Here is a 16,719-nt window from a genome sequence, read left to right as displayed (position 1 = left end):
ATATATATATATATAATTCCCGGCAATCAGTTGCAGTAATTATGCATATAATAAGTTGTTGAAAGTCGTTTGTCGTGGAAAAACTGGCGACTTCGAACATCATTATTTTTTCCGCAAACAAAGTTGTATTTCACAAATGTTATTAATTGTCTTCATAATGTTAACCACGTATAGTTAACGGAAGACGTAGAAACGATATTCCGAAACGAATACGTATAGCGTAAGACAAACGTTCGAATTAGAATAGAGACCCCACGAACACAAATTCTCTGTGGCAGGTATGGAAATGTCGTGTGGCTAGGGCCTCCCGTCGGGTAGACCGTTCGCCTGGTGCAGGTCTTTCGATTTGACGCCATTTCGGCGACCTGCGCGTCGATGGGGATGAAATAATGATGATTAGGACAACACAACACCCAGTCCCTGAGCGGAGAAAATCTCCGACCCAGCCGGGAATCGAACCAGGTATGAAATATAAACTCCGTTACTCGCTCGTTACACTTGAAGGACAGATGTTGAATGGGCCGAAACGAGCCGCCGCATAACAGCGTAGTTGCCTGCTAACTTCGAAAGAAGGTAGATGCGGTCCCTAGCAAACAAACGGAAAAATGGAGGCGGTACAATTGGAGAACTATCCGCCTTCACCAACATGCATAAGCAATTCATTAATAGTATATATATATATATATATATATATATATATATATATATATATATATATATATATATATATATATTTGAATTACAAAAAACTAATAATAAAAAAATTGCATGGCGCGAGATTCGATCCGGCGACCTTCGGATTACGAATCCGAGCGCTTACCGCTGCGCCATGACGCTATAGAAATCTATTAATCGTAGACAGTATTTCACCGCAACGGTTTCTTTTAACTGTCGATTTTCTCGACAACGGCTGAGAAGTGCATCTTGGTGCTTTGCCACATTACACCTCTGACCATGAGCTTTTATTATGCGCAGTATGAATCCAATCTGAATTTCACAATTGGCGGCCTCCCCTTGTGAGTCCTGGCATTGCTTCCACTTACTTATGCCAGGCTCCTCACTTTTATCTTTCCTATCTGGCCATCCTCGGCCAACTCTTGTTCTTTTCCGACCCTGACGCTATTAGGTTTCGAGGGTTAGGGGTCTTCCATTTCCAACCTATACTTCTACTGAGCCGAATATCTCCCGGGATAAGGAGATTACCTTCTATCAAGTGCCAACGGCCTTGTAGGAGGGCGGATGAGCGGCTAGAAGGAAGGGCACTCTCTTGCCCTTGGGGTGGGAAACTGCTCCTAAAGGCGGAGGAGCCACAAGGTGGCCAACGGCATAGAATGGAGAAGGCAACGGGAAACCACTCCATTAAAGACCCGGGCGGGTATCCCAAGTATCGACAGCTTATGATGCAAAGCTCTTTGGTTAAATTCTCCGGAGGTAAAATAGTCCCCCATTCGGATCTCCGGGCGGGGACAACTAAAGAGATACCAAAATCCAAAAGCATTAATGTAAGAAGGATAGCAACATGGAACGTCAACTCACTTCTTAAATGTGGTATACTGGAAAACTTGAAAATGGAAATGAAACGAATGGATATTGATGTACTGGGAGTCTCAGAAATGAGATGGCCAAACGCTGGCGACTTTTGGTCAGGGGATTACAGAATCATACACACTGGAACAGCACAAGACAGTCCAGGGATTGCAGGAGTGGGAATTATCCTCAATAAAGAGATGGGATTAAGAGTAAAAGGATTTGTTCAACATAGTGAGAGGATAATTTATGTCCGACTGGAAACTAAACCAAGAGACACAATCATAATCCAAGTATACATGCCAACTACGAGGCACGAGGATGATGAAATCGACATGATGTATGACCACCTTGAAGAAGTAATTGGCAGAATGAAAGGAGCTGAAAACCTTGTCATCATGGGAGATATTAATGCCGTTGTTGGGGAAGGTAAAGAAGAGGATGTGGCAGGGAATTTTGGATTAGGATTAAGAAATGAAAGAGAGGATAAACTTGTAGAATTATGCCAAAGAAATAAACTTTGCATTACAAATACCTTCTTTAATCATCATCCAAGAAGAAGATATACTTGGAAAATGCCTGGTGACATTAACAAATACCAAATTTTCATATTAGTGAAGCAAAGATTTAAAAACCAAGTTAAGGACAGCAGGTCATATCCAGGCTGTGATGTGGAAAGTGACCACATACTCGTTATGATGACGACTGAACTAAAATTCAAGATTAAAAGAAGTACATGTAAATGGGATTTGACAAACCTGAAAAACGAAAATACACTGAAGCACTATCAACTAGAAACAGACAAGAAAACAAATACACAGGGCTGCAATGACATCCAAAGCAGCTGGGAAAAAATAAAAACTGGTATTTTAGAAGCAGCAGAAGAAGTAATAGGAAAAGAAAGGACAGAGAAAAGGAAGGAGTGGATCACTAATGACCTACCAAATATGATGGAAGAAAGAAGGAAATTAAAAAATTCTGTGAAGAAGGAAGACCAAGAGAAATACAAGAGTCTGAAAAACAGAATCAACAGAGAGGCAAAACAAGCAAGAGAAAAATACCTTGATGATCTCTGTATTTCAGTTGAGGACAACATGAGCGAGGGAAATATCGACAAGGCCTATAAATGTGTGAGACATTGCTTTGGAGACAGAAGAAACAAGTGTAGGGCTGTGATGGATGAAAATGGCAATATGTTGGATGACGATGATGAAGTTGCAAGAAGATGGAAACAATATATAGGAAAACTGTACAGCGGACCAGACCTGTCTGAAAACATCATGGAAGAAGAAACAGAAGTAGATGCACACAACATGGGTGAACCTATATTAAAGGTAGAGTTTGAAATAGCTCTGAAAAAATTGAAAAACAACAAATCGCCTGGTATAGACAATATCCCAGCCGAACTTCTGAAATCTGGAGGAGCAAAACTGAATCAGGAGTTGTATAATCTTGTTTTCAACATGTACGAGCAGGGTAAAATTCCTACAGACTTTGAGAAAAACATTATGGTCCCCATTCCAAAGAAGGCAAATGCTACAAGATGTGAAAATTATAGGACACTCAACCTAGTTACTCACGCCTCTAAAATATTAACCTCAATTATCCTAAAACGCATAGAACAAAAAGTCGAAGCTACACTCTCCGAAGACCAGTTTGGATTCCGGAAAGATAGAGGAACCAGAGAAGCAATATTTGCTCTAAAACTAATAATAGAGAAACGACTAGATAAGAACCTGAAAACATACATAGCTTTCGTAGATGTAGAGAAAGCCTTTGATAATGTTAAATGGGATAAGATGTTTGAGTTACTCAAAAAAGTAGGAATAGACCATAAAGATAGAAAAATGATATGGGACCTGTACAAAAACGAGACAGCAGTTATCCGTGGACGGACAAAACAAGAAGAGGTGTAGATACGGAAAGGTGTCCGCCAAGGTTGCGCACTATCCCCTGTTATCTTTAACGTATACATTGAAGAGGCGCTGAAAAAAGTAATGGAAAATTCACAGACAGGTGTAGTAATTCATGGCCAACGAATAGATATGATAAGATATGCCGATCGTATAGCTGTCCTGGCTCAAAGTGAAGAAGATCTTGTAGTCCTACTGAATAGAATGGATAAAGTTATGGGTGAAGAATATAATATGAGAATTAATAAAGCAAAAACAAAAGTAATGGCAGCGACAAAGAAGATCAAGTGAAAGTCCAAGTTCATGTAGGCAATGAACTGCTTGAACAAGTTGATAAATTTACTTATCTGGGCAGTAATATTAGCAGGGATGGAAGGAGCAAGGCAGAAGTGAGAAGTAGAATAGCTCAAGCAAAGGCTGCTTTTAAGAAGAAGAAAAACATATTAACATCTAAGAGCATCAGCCTTGAAACCAGGAAAAGATTTTTGAAATCATATGTGTGGAGTGTGGCATGCCATGGGTGTGAAACATGGACTCTCGGGACAGAGGAACAGCAGAAGCTAAATTCTTTTGAAATGTGGTGCTATAGACGCATGCTCAAAATAAAATGGATCGACAAGGTCACAAACGAAGTGGTTCTGGAAAGAGCAGGTGAGAAGAGAAGCTTCTGGAGTTTCATTGTTAAAAGAAGAGTGCAATTTACAGGCCATCTATTAAGACATAAAGGACTCCTAAACACAATCATAGAGGGATATGTCGAGGGAAAAAGACCAAGAGGAAGACCACGACTGAGGTACATGGATCAAATCCTGAAAGATGTGGGATGTAACACCTATAAAGAAATGAAGAGAAAAGCTGAAAGACGCACAGAATGGAGACAAGCTGCCATTGTAGCTGTTGCAAACCAATCCTTGGATTGACCACTACAGAAGAAGAAGAGACCAGACGTCGATACGAGTGTTCCCCTAGTTATTTCGAACAGTGTTGCACGACTGATTTCATTTTACGAGAAGTACAGTTCTATCTTAGGCTGCTTCATTCTGTCGAATCTTCCGACGTTCCCACACGAAACACATGGGTTCTCAGGGATTTTTAAATTTAGCGCTAGAAAGAAGGCGTTTGTAGCATTCTTAGGACGAGAAACACAATAACAATGGTATGTCTCCGAGTCTGTAGTCTGAAATCGCTACTTTATTCCGAATCATACCTTTAGAATAATTTAAAAAATTAATAATAATTATTATTTTAACGTTCCTTGTTCTGCGAAAATTTTAGGCTTACATTACAACTTATAGCCGGTCGGCGTGGGCGAGCGGTTCTAGGCGCTTCAGTCTGGAACTGCGCGACCGCTACGGTCTCAGGTTCGAATCCTGCCTCGGGCATGGATGTGTGTGACGTCGTTAGGTTAGTTAGGTTTAAGTAGTTCTAAGTTCTAGGGGACTGATGACCTCAGAAGTTAAGTCCCATAGAACTCAGAGCCATTTGAACCATATAACTTCTACATAAATTGTATGTTAAAGTGAGAAAGCTGGCGTATTTCAGTGTTGGTGCTTGATAATTAGCTGATGCCTTAGCATGATCCCTGTCAAACGATTCCTTCTTCCGCTCAGGGTGTGCCATATACAGCCTTGTAGCTCTATTCGATTGACTACCTCCAGGCCAGTTACTCGCTCTGCCCATCTTTCAGTAGCGCCACGTATCAAATACATCCATACCTGAACTGTTCGTCGTCCCCGATTCACCTCAATGCAGGACTACACGCCAGGCAAATACCTTCAGGAAACACTTTGCAATACGTAAGACAGGTTTAACAGGTCTGATGCGGCTCTCTGTATGCTGTGCAATCCTCTTCGTGTCTGAACAGCTACTGCACGCTACATTCAGCTGTAATTTGCATGGAATGCTATGAGTCAGCGCGGCCATCTGGATGCACATAAGTAAAGTTATTACAACTGCACCATACATTCATTTCAACTTGCTTGCTGTATTATTTATTTATTTATTTATTTATTTATTGTTCCGTGAGACCACATTTAGGAGAAGTCTCCATGGTCATGGAACGAGTCAATACATGAAATTATAACACGATTGTAGAAACAGATAAAATGAAATATAAGAAACATATTCAGGCGACAAGTCGTTAGTTTAAATAAACAAAATCAAGAATGTAACACTGGAATTTGCTTAATTTTTTAGCTCGTCCAGGAGCTCCTCGACAGAATAGAAGGAGTGAGCCATGAGGAAACTCTTCAGTTTAGACTTAAAAGTGTTTGGGCTACTGCTAAGATTTTTGAGTTCTTGTGGTAGCTTATTGAAAATGGATGCAGCAGAATACTGCACTCCTTTCTGCACAAGAGTCAAGGAAGTGCATTCCACATGCAGATTTGATTTCTGCCTAGTATTAACTGAGTGAAAGCTGCTAACTCTTGGGAATAAGCTAATATTGCTAACAACAAACGACATTAAAGAAAATATATACTGTGAGGGCAATGTCAAAATTCCCAGACTATTGAATAGGGGTCGACAAGAGGTTTTCGAACTTACACCATACATAGCTCGAACAGCCCGTTTTTGAGCCAAAAATACCCTTTTTGAATCAGAAGAATTACCCCAAAAAATAATACCATATGACATAAGCGTATGAAAATATGAGAAGTATACTACTTTTCGTGTTGAAATGTCACTAATTTCAGATACTGTTCTAATGGTAAATAAAGCGGCATTTAGTTTCTGAACAAGATCCTGAACATGGGCTTTCCACAACAGCTTACTATCTATCCGTACGCCTAGGAACTTGAACTGTTCCGTCTCGCTTATAACATGCCCATTCTGTCTGATTAAAATGTCAGTTCTTGTTGAATTGTGGGTTAGAAACTGTAAAAACTGAGTCTTACTGTGATTTAGCATCAAATTATTTTCTACAAGCCACGAACTTATTTCATGAACTAATGTTTCAATATTACACACAAGATCCTTCACTATCAAGCTGGTGTCATCAGCAAACAGAAATATTTTTGAATCACCTGTAATACTAGAAGGCATATCATTTATATAAATAAGAAACAGCAGTGGCCCCAGCACCGACCCTTGGGGAACGCCCCATTTAACAGTGCCCCATTGGGACTGAACATCACTACCACTCTCAATATTGCGGAGGATTACCTTCTGCTTTCTGTTCTTATAGTAGGAGGCGAACCAATTGTAAGCTACTCCCCTTACTCCATAATGTTCCAACTTCTGCAGTAATATTTTGTGGTCAACACAGTCAAAAGCCTTCGTTAAATCAAAGAAAACACCTAACGTTCGCAACCTTTTATTTAATCCGTCCAAAACCTCACAGAGAAAAGAGACTATAGCATTTTCAGTTGTTAAGCCATTTCTAAAACCAAACTGTACATTTGACAGCAAATTGTGTGAATTTAAATGCTGCAGTAACCTTGTATATACAACCCTCTCTATAACTTTAGCAAACACCGATGGCATAGAAATAGGTCTATAATTGTCAACATTATCCCTGTCTCCCTTTTTATAAAGTGGCTTCACTACCGAGTACTTTAATCGGTCAGGAAACCGACCACTCCTAAAGGAAATGTTACAGATATGGCTAAGTACTGAGCTAACATACGTGGAACAATACTTCAGTATTCTGCTAGATACCCCGTCATATCCATGAGAGTTCTTGGTCTTTAGTGATTTAATTATTAACTCAATCTCCCTCTTGTCAGTATCATGGAGGAGCATTTCAGGTAACAGTCTCGGAACACTTTTTTCTAAGAGCGTTATATAATTCCCTGTTGGGACTAGGTTTCTATTTAGTTCACCTGCTATATTCAGAAAGTGATTATTAAGTACTGTACATATATGCGACTTATCAGTACCATGGACATCCCCACTACGCACTGATTCTATATTCTCGACCTGTCTCTGCAGACCAGCCACTTCCTTTACGACTTACCATATGGTTTTAATTTTATCCTGAGACTTAGCTATTCTATCTGCATACCACATACTTTTTGCCTTCCTAATAACATTTTTAAGCACCTTACAATTCTGTTTGTAATGGGCTGCTGCATTTAGATTTTGACTGTTTCTAACGTTTTGATATAATTGCCACTTTGTTCTACAAGATATTCTTATCCCTTTAGTCAGCCACCCAGGCTGCCTGTTTGTGCTAGTACCCTGTTTCGAACGTTCTAACGGAAAGCAACTTTCAAAGAGCCCGAGAAAAGTCTTGAGAAAAGTATTATATTTATCGTCTACTGTATCAGCACGATAAACATCTTGCCACTCTTGTTCCTTTATAAGGTTTACAAAGGTCTCTACAGCAACTGGATCAGCTTTCCCAAACAGCTGATGACTATATTTAACGTGTTGCAGCACAAAAATCTTTTAGAGTTAAAATTTGTGCATCATGATCTGAAAGGCCATTCACCTTTTTGCTAACAGAATGCCCTTCTAGTAATGAGGAATGCACAAAAATGTTGTCTATGGTTGTTCTACTGTTCCCTTGCACTCTCGTTGGAAAGAATACGGTTTGTATAAGATTATATGAATTAAGGAGGTCTACCAGCATCCTTTTCCTTGCACAATCACTTATACAATTAATATTGAAGTCACCACATATAACTAACTTTTTGTATTTCCTATAAAGTGAACCAAGAACCTCCTCTAGCTTTAGAAAAAATGTTGTGAAATCGGAGTCTGGGGATCTATAAATAACAACAGTTAGAAGTTTAGCTCCGTTAAATTTAACCACACCTGCACAACATTCAAACACCTTTTCAGTGCAGTACTTTAAAACATCAATTGACTCAAATGGGATACCGTTTTTCACATACATGGCTACTCCCCCACACCGCAAAGAGCTCCTAGAAAAGCTGCCAGCCAACCTGTATCCTGGTAAAGGAAGCCTCTGAATTATCTCCTTATTTAAGAAGGGTTCAGATATACCAATAATTTCAGAGTCAACATCTATAAGCAGTTCACTAACTTTATCTCTAATACCTTGTATATTTTGATGAAATATACTAATTCCCTCATTAATCGGATACCCAAGCTTTGTAGAAAGTGGTTTCTTTGTTAGAGAGACTTCCCTTGAGCAGGAATACCTATCAGCTGACTTCAAGCTAAAAAAGGTACAGCTCTAACACCCACAACTACCGGAATTTTCCCATGAGTGATCCCACCACCCCCACCTATGCTGTCACCTATAAGTTTTGCCAACCTCCCCTTCCCATACCTGTTGAGGTGCAGGCCATGTCTAGTGAAACCCATCCTACTGATAGACTCCACCGACACCACTGAAATGTGACTCATGCCTTCTGTCATTAGAGTATTTTTACTCACTATACGGCCCACCATCAGAAAAGTAACGCTTCCACGATGCCTTAGGATGCGTTCATCAACCGAACCCTTCTTTTACTCAAGTTGTTCCTCAAATTTCATTCTTCCCCAGTTCCATACAGTAAACCCGTTAGTTTCGCTACCTACCACTCTAATCTTCAGCATTCTTCTGTAGCACCGCACTCTAGAAGCTTCTATTGCTGTCTTCTCTCTGCTGCTTATAGTCCAAGTCCTACTTTCGTATAATGCTGTACTAGGGACAAATACCTTCAGAAAAGACTTCGTAGCATTTAAATTTATATTCGACTAGCGAACCCGGCAATGATTCGCAATTTCTAAATGGGTATGGGAATTGCACACACATCTAAACTGCTTGCCCCCCTCTCTGCGACCATCTTCTGACCCGCCCCCCCCCCTCTCTCTCTCTCTCTCTCTCTCTCTCTCTCTCTCTCTCTCTCTCTCTCTCTCAACATTTCCCCCTTATACATTACATAAATATGTATTCATATAGTATTATATGTATGTCAAAATTATTTTTTTGTTATGAAAAAATGTGACAACAGAACAGTCAGGCGAACGAAATTTTTTTAAATTTTCTTTTTCATATCAAAAGTACATCACAACCACAATTACGAACAAAGCAAAAAATTGTCAACCAATTCGATCGAGTCTTTCTTAATTGATTATCTTTCCTAGATGCGGAAATTGATTTTTATTTATGTAGATGTTAATAAATCACTCTTCTTCCGACTTGTCTTGCTATTACCAATCTGCATTTTATACGTTCTCTGCATCAGTGTTTTTGCTGCCTAAATAGCAAACGTTATCCACTACTTTTAGTCTCTCATTCCCTAAAGCAGTTCCTTTAAAGGTTAAAAACAGTTCGTCCAGCCGGCTTGCTCGAGCTTGCGAAATCGAAAGTACTCTGTTCTCGCGAGGCGTAACAGGCTCGTTTTGTGTCCTCTGCGGCAGAGGTGGCCTCGGCATGTGTACCGGGTGATCAAAAAGTCAGTATAAATTTGAAAACTTAATAAACCACGGAATAATGTAGATAGAGAGGTAAAAATTGACACTCATGCTTGGAATGACGTGGAGTTTTATTAGAACAAAAAAAAAAATAGTTCACACCCCATATTGCTAGACGCGTGAAAGATTTCTTGCGCGCGTCGTTTGGTGATGATCGTGTGCTCAGCCGCCACTTTCGTTATGCTTGGCGTCCCAGGTCCCCAGACCTCAGTCCGTGCGATTATTGGCTTTGGGTGACCTGAAGTCGCAAGTGTATCGTGATCGACCGACATCTCTAGGGATGCTGAAAGACAACATCCGACGCCAATGCCTCACCATGACCCCGGACAAGCTTTACAGTGCTGTTCACAACATTATTCCTCGACTACAGCTATTGTTGAGGAATGATGGTGGACATATTGAGCATTTCCTGTAAAGAACATCATCTTTCCTGAATGAGATTTTCACCCTGCAGCGGAGTGTGCGCTGATATGAAACTTCCTGGCAGATTAAAACTGTGTGCCGGACCGAGACTCGAACTCGGGACCTTTACCTTTCGCGGGCAAGTGCTCTACGAACTGAGCTACCCAAGCACGACTCACGCCCCGTCCTCACAGCTTTACTTCTGCCAGTATCTCGTCTCCTACCTTACAGAAGCTCTCCTGCGAAAGAGAGCATGTGTGTCAATTTGTACCTGTCTATCTACATTATTCCGTGATTTATTCAGTTTTCAAATTTATACTGACTTTTTGATCACCCGGTATTTATATTGTCCTTATTCAGTGGTCCTTAATGATCAACCAAGCTGCTCGTCAGCAATGGGCAGCATGACAAGATCTCAAAGTACGTTTCGTGTATGGACGTGGATTCTGATTGAAGTATATCCGGTTTTCTGGTGATTGGCATAGTAGATATGAACTGAGCACCAAGACCCCCCCCCCCCCTCCTACAAACCGCGATTCCTCAGACGACCTTTCCACGTATATTTGTTACAGCTTTTCCGCGCTGTATCGAAAATGCGAGAAACGGTTGTCTCACCAACTTACGAGTACTCGGTTACATTTAATTTTCGAACTTTCCTTTTTTTTTTTTAATTCTTCGCACTTCTTCGCAGAATACAAATAAAGCAGTTTTCTGCGTCAGTCTCTTACCCTCGTAGAAACTTCATCATCATTCCCCCTGTTCAGCGTTCTGCACCAGTTGGAAATCATACTTTCACTCAAGTTTACTACGTAGTGATGGAGTTAAGAGCTTTACAGGTTTTTAAGCGGTTCATTCAATATGTTGTAGTCCCATGCTCAAATTCTCTTCGAGTTGTCTGAATCATGACACTCCATTCTGCAAAGGTTCTAGCGCGCTTTAGTGTACGGGACTTGCTTTCTAATAAAATATACGTTATCCCATCATGAAAATATGCGGGACAGATGAAAACTAAGAACAGTTTTGACAAAAGCGTAAAAAACCGACCAGGTGCGACTTGGACCTGCCCTCTGAATGTTCCACACAAACTTAATTACGTATGTATAGAGACAGTTCATCCATCCCGGGGACCGAGAATCCTGACCATTTGTTACTGGCATCATATCATTCCCGGGAATTTCAGAATGTTTTAATTGTTAAGTTAGAAGCCGGGTAACAAATGACTAGCAAAATCTTTTTTTCGTGTGATATAATTGTAAATTAACATTTAAGCGATTTTTTCCTTTTCTTGCTTCGCACCAAATATCCTGATTCTGGGTCAAAGGAATCTACTCTACAGGTTTTGATGAGTTTGGGAATGCGAAAATATGTGACGTAAATGGCCGTATCTTTTGACTGCATGGACTTGGAAGCTTAACTTTTCCACCCTACCAAAGGAACGTGGTCCTTAGTGTGTGCCATAAATTTGAACTTCACACGTCCTCCCCTTCCTGACAAAAAGGTGTCTTAATACACGACAGATAGACAGCAAATGACAAAAACTCTTTTCTCGTGTGATATAATTACAAATTGACATTTTCGGACTTTTCCCTTTAGTTGTACTGTGAACCTCGATTCTTGTCAAATTTCATGAGTCGAGGGCAACGTGGAGTATACTGTAGCTTCTGATGTGTGAGTTTGCGAGTGTCAAAACATTTGACAGGGGTGCTCAAAGTCTTTATGCTTGATATCTGCCTCATGCCATTTAGTCTAGTTGGGGATCTACCGACTTAAAAATTCATAAAGATTTAAACACTAAACAACACCGTAGCCAAAAGAAACCATTTTCATTTCGTGAGATACATAAGAGGTAATCTCGTCCCCATGAAAAGTTGTAGGCCTAACACTCAGTTTTCAAGATATTACACAAGTGAGAAAAAATTCCAAGAATTCTGATTGTATTTGAGGAAAATGTTTAACATTTAATTTCTGTAACTGTGCCATCCAAACATGAGAAACATTATAGACGACATAAGACTTACAACGGTTTGGTCTTTCCCTTGAACTTCTTTTTTGAGCCCATATCAGTTACAAATGTCACGTCCAACAAACAGCCCAAGGCACACAGTTGTCAGTAATATTCCTCTTTCAGACACAAAACATTTTATCGCTGACAGAATCTCTCTACATGCAGACGGAAGAGACGCAGGTGGGAAGACAACGTCGTCACACTGACCGCCTACAAACTCACTGTCAACAAACTGGTATTTTACAAGAACAGCTCATTTAAGCAAATTTCGGACAAAGGTTTTGAAAGGTCGACTCATAAAGCCATGGTGATCGACCGGTCGATCACGGTCGACAAGTTGAGCACTTCTGAAACGTCACATAAATGGCCGTGTATTTTGAGTGCATTGACTTAGAAGCTTCAGTTTTTGTACACCGGTAAGGGACCGTGGTCTGTAGTATGTGACATATATTAGAAAAATTATACGTCTGTCCGTTTGTGAGGAAAATGGTTTTTAACAGCTGGCCGAGGTGATCCTATAATGGTTCCATTTCTACGGATTGAGGTACGGAACCGTAAAAGCTATCTGGCAGCTCATGATTATTTTCAGTCTTCTGCTATTGTGCAGACCGGTATTTTTCAGAGTAGTAATACAGAGTTTTGAAAAATAATAAGCTGATTTCGGACAGTAGTAACTTCGAAATGTGGGAGGTGCTGGCAAGGAAATGAGTGTTGTTTGGATGGGCGTGGCCCAGAGTTTCAGAAAATCAACGGCAGATGTCAGTCAGTGCGTTGCCTTAGTTTACAATGAGTCAGAAATAAGATGGCGCCCGCTCAACAGAAGGCGTTCGCTTCCTGCGGTTTGCAAAGAGTGAGTCAGTGATTTCGATCCAGCGAGCTTTTCGTCGGCGTTTTGGCATCGATCCGCCTACACTCGTCGTAGGTATCGACAGGTCGCTTGTGCAAAGGTATGAGTCCAAGTCGACTTCGCACTTCTGAAGACTCGGTGGAAAGAATTCGGCAAATGTTTGAGCGGAGTCGCAGGAAGTCTGCTCGCCGCGCGATCAGGGAACTGGCGAGCGCTAATTCGTCTATTGGTCTATAAACCATACGCACTACAATTAGTGCAAGCTCTGGTGATGAAATGAAAACGGTTGACTTAAGCAATGCTCTGCTAGAGGACGTGGGTTCAAATGGTTCAAATGGCTCTGAGCACTATGGGACTTCACATCTGAGGTCATCAGTCCCCTAGAACTTAGAAATACTTAAACCTAACTAACACACAGCCATGTCCGAGGCAGGATTCGAACCTGCGACCGTAGCGGTCGCGCGGTTCCAGACTGAAGCGCCCAGAACCGCACGGCCACTATGGCCGGCAGAGGACGTGGGAGACGGTACTTCTTTTACCACGGTTGATTTTCAATGATGGAGCAACATTTCATGTTAGAGGTAAGGTAAACCGACATAACGTGCCCATATGGGGACTCAAGAATCCTCGTCACATTACTGAGCACGAAACAGGTTCACCTAAAGTGAACGTTTTTTGTACCATTTCTGGTGAGAAAGCGAACGGTCCCTTTTTTTTTGAAGAAAACACAGTGACTGGAATAAGTTATCCTCTAGTGCTGCAGAATTAACTTTTTCCACAACTTCAGGAGGACTCTGACGTTTTCCAACAGGACGGAGCTCCAACACGGTGTCACAACAACGTACGCAATGTCAGTTTCTCGATGACACTCTTCCTCAACTCTGGATAGCGTTCCTGCGTTCTTGGCCTCCTAGATGTCCAGACATGGCTCCATTTTTTTCCTCTTTTTTTTTGGGGGGGGGGGGGGGGGTTATCGGAAGTAAAGTTCGTTAATCTCTCCTTTACTTCGTGACATAAAAGATGGGAGGAACAGAATAACAGCAGACATAAATTCTGTAAAAGCGGCGGAGAGGGCGCCCCCTGTCATTTGGACTGTTTATGACGAATTTAGCTATCGTCCAGTTGTTGTTCGTGATCCTGAAAGTGGACACACACAGCAATTGTAAGAGCATAGCTGAAGATACGAGTATTTTGCAATACGTTGCATGTTCGTAGGATGTTTTTATCAACAAATATGTAGTTTTTAAATCAGACCATTTCTTTTGAAACATTCTTTGTGACGTTGTCTCGCGGGTCAAAGCAAGGCTCGAGACCCTTACTGGAGACTGGTATTAATACCGCAGAAGCGCGGAGAATTATCCTAGGTCGAAATGATAATTAATTGAAACCCTCAGCTGCCGATAGGTGTTGTTGATATGCCTCGATGGGGACAGCTGAAAATGTGTGCGCCGACCGGGACTCGAACCCGGGATCTCCTGCTTACATGGCAGACGCTCTATCCATCTGAGCCACCGAGGACACAGATGAATAGCGCGACTGCAGGGACTTATCCCTTGCACGCTTCCCGTGAGACGCACATTCCCAACTGTCGACGCTCTACATACGTAATGTACCTAATAGATATTTGCCCATCCATCTCACGGGGCACACATTTTCAGCTGTCGCCATCGAGGTATATCAACAACACCTGTCGGGAGCTGAGGGTTTCTATTAATTATCATTCAGTCTAAAGAAACTGCACGGTCATCAATGGTATCTGTTATTTTAAGAACAGTTACTATCTTCATATATCCCAGGTCGGCTAACAAAGGTTTTCTATTAAATGTGCGGAGCAGTAGGTCACTTGATTTGTGTCGATCGCCGCTCGTCGCCGAGAGACCGCGGGTTCTGACCTCGACTGACCCGAGGACTTGCCGCGACGCAGGGAAGCTTCAAGTGAGAGGGCTGAGCGAGTGTTGACGGAGTGTCGCCGCAGTTAGGAGTTGTCCAGTCCAGTCCAGTCCAGAGCAGAGCAGGTACCCCGCGTCTCCCGGTACACTCGGCTGACCCCAGGGAAAGGGAAGGGCCCAGCCAGCCAGTCAGCTACTACCGGCTACCGGCCGCTGCATGCGGCTTACGTAAGCGTGGGTGGCGATGGCCGCCTTAGAAAGTCGCCGCGATAAATTGACGCCGGAACGCGTCCGTTACCTAACTGGCGCGCGGTGAGTGGCGGAGAGTGCGCCCCCTGTCATTTGGACTGACCGACCGCCTCTCACGTCGCGGACCGTCCCGACACGAGAGCGCGCGCGCGAGCACACGTTCGCCCGTCCCACGTAACATTCGGCAGCCACCGCACGCCGGTGTAGGACACTCGACGAGTGGGGCGTAAGTCTTCCCACGGCTGCACAACCAGCGACCGCTCCCCTAGAAACACACAAGCGAGACGGAAAGCGTACTGGAGCTTCCCACCTTGATACACAGACTAAAATTGAAAACAGTGTTGATCGCAGTCTTTTTATTGGAGTGAGTGATCGGTTTCGACTCTTTCATAGGGTCATCTTCAGACTCCGGTGGAAGGACACTGCCAGACGAGTTCCACGAGGGTCGAGAGTCGACGGAACTCGTCTGGCAGTGTCCTTCCACCGGAGTCTGAAGACGACCCTATGAAAGAGTCGAAACCGATCACTCACTCCAATAAAAAAACTGCGATCAAGACTTCTGGTAAACCTTGCGGGATGTAAGGTCGTGGTCCATGAAACTCTTCAGCTCCTAACGTTTCGTCCAGTGCTTCGCTGGACATCTTCAGAGGGGTGTTTCTCCTCCGGTGAGTCTTGCCGACTCACCGGAGGAGAAACACCCCTCTGAAGATGTCCAGCGAAGCACTGGACGAAACGTTAGGAGCTGAAGAGTTTCATGGACCACGACCTTACATCCCGCAAGGTTTACCAGAAGATATGTCATCCGGTCGTGAAAGCCTTCATACTGCGATCAAGACTGTTTTCAATTTTAATTCTAACAAATTTTAAGAACACTGACTATTTTTTTCAAAAATTTCATACACAGAGGTGACAAACGTCACGGGATGCCGATATGTACTTGCATTGTTGACAGAAGTATCACCCCCACAAGGTATCGGAACTGTCATTTGTACTCAGCTAAGTCATATGAAAAGGTTTCCGACGTGATCATCTACGCACAACGGGAATTACCAGGCTTCGCACGGCGAATAGCAGTTGGAGATCGAAGAATGTGACATTCCATTTCGTAAATTGTTAGGGAGTTCAATATTCAGGCCGGCCGGAGTGGCCGAGCGGTTCTAGGCGCTACAGTATGGAACCGCGCGACCGCTGTTTAAGTAGTTCTAAGATCTAGGTGACTGATGACCTCAGAAGTTAAGTCCCATAGTGCTCAGAGCCATTTGAACCATTTTTCAATATTCAGCGAACCACGGTGCCAAGAGTGCCCCGAAAACACCAAATGTCGGGCATAATCTCTCATGGCGGCCTTCACTTGACCGAGAGCAGTGTCGTTGTCAGTGCTAACAGACAAGCAACACTTTGTCAAACAACCGCAAATCAATGCGGGACATACGACGAAAGTATCCGATAGGACAGTGCAGCGAAATCTGGCGTTATATGGGCTGTGGCAGTAGGCGACCGACGCGAGTGCCTCTGCTA

The sequence above is a fragment of the Schistocerca americana genome, chromosome 10 (assembly GCF_021461395.2).
Source record: "Schistocerca americana isolate TAMUIC-IGC-003095 chromosome 10, iqSchAmer2.1, whole genome shotgun sequence".
Taxonomy (NCBI): Eukaryota; Metazoa; Arthropoda; class Insecta; order Orthoptera; family Acrididae; genus Schistocerca; species Schistocerca americana.
The sequence above is the reverse complement of the archived record's forward strand: the minus strand, read 5'-3'. Positions refer to the sequence as shown.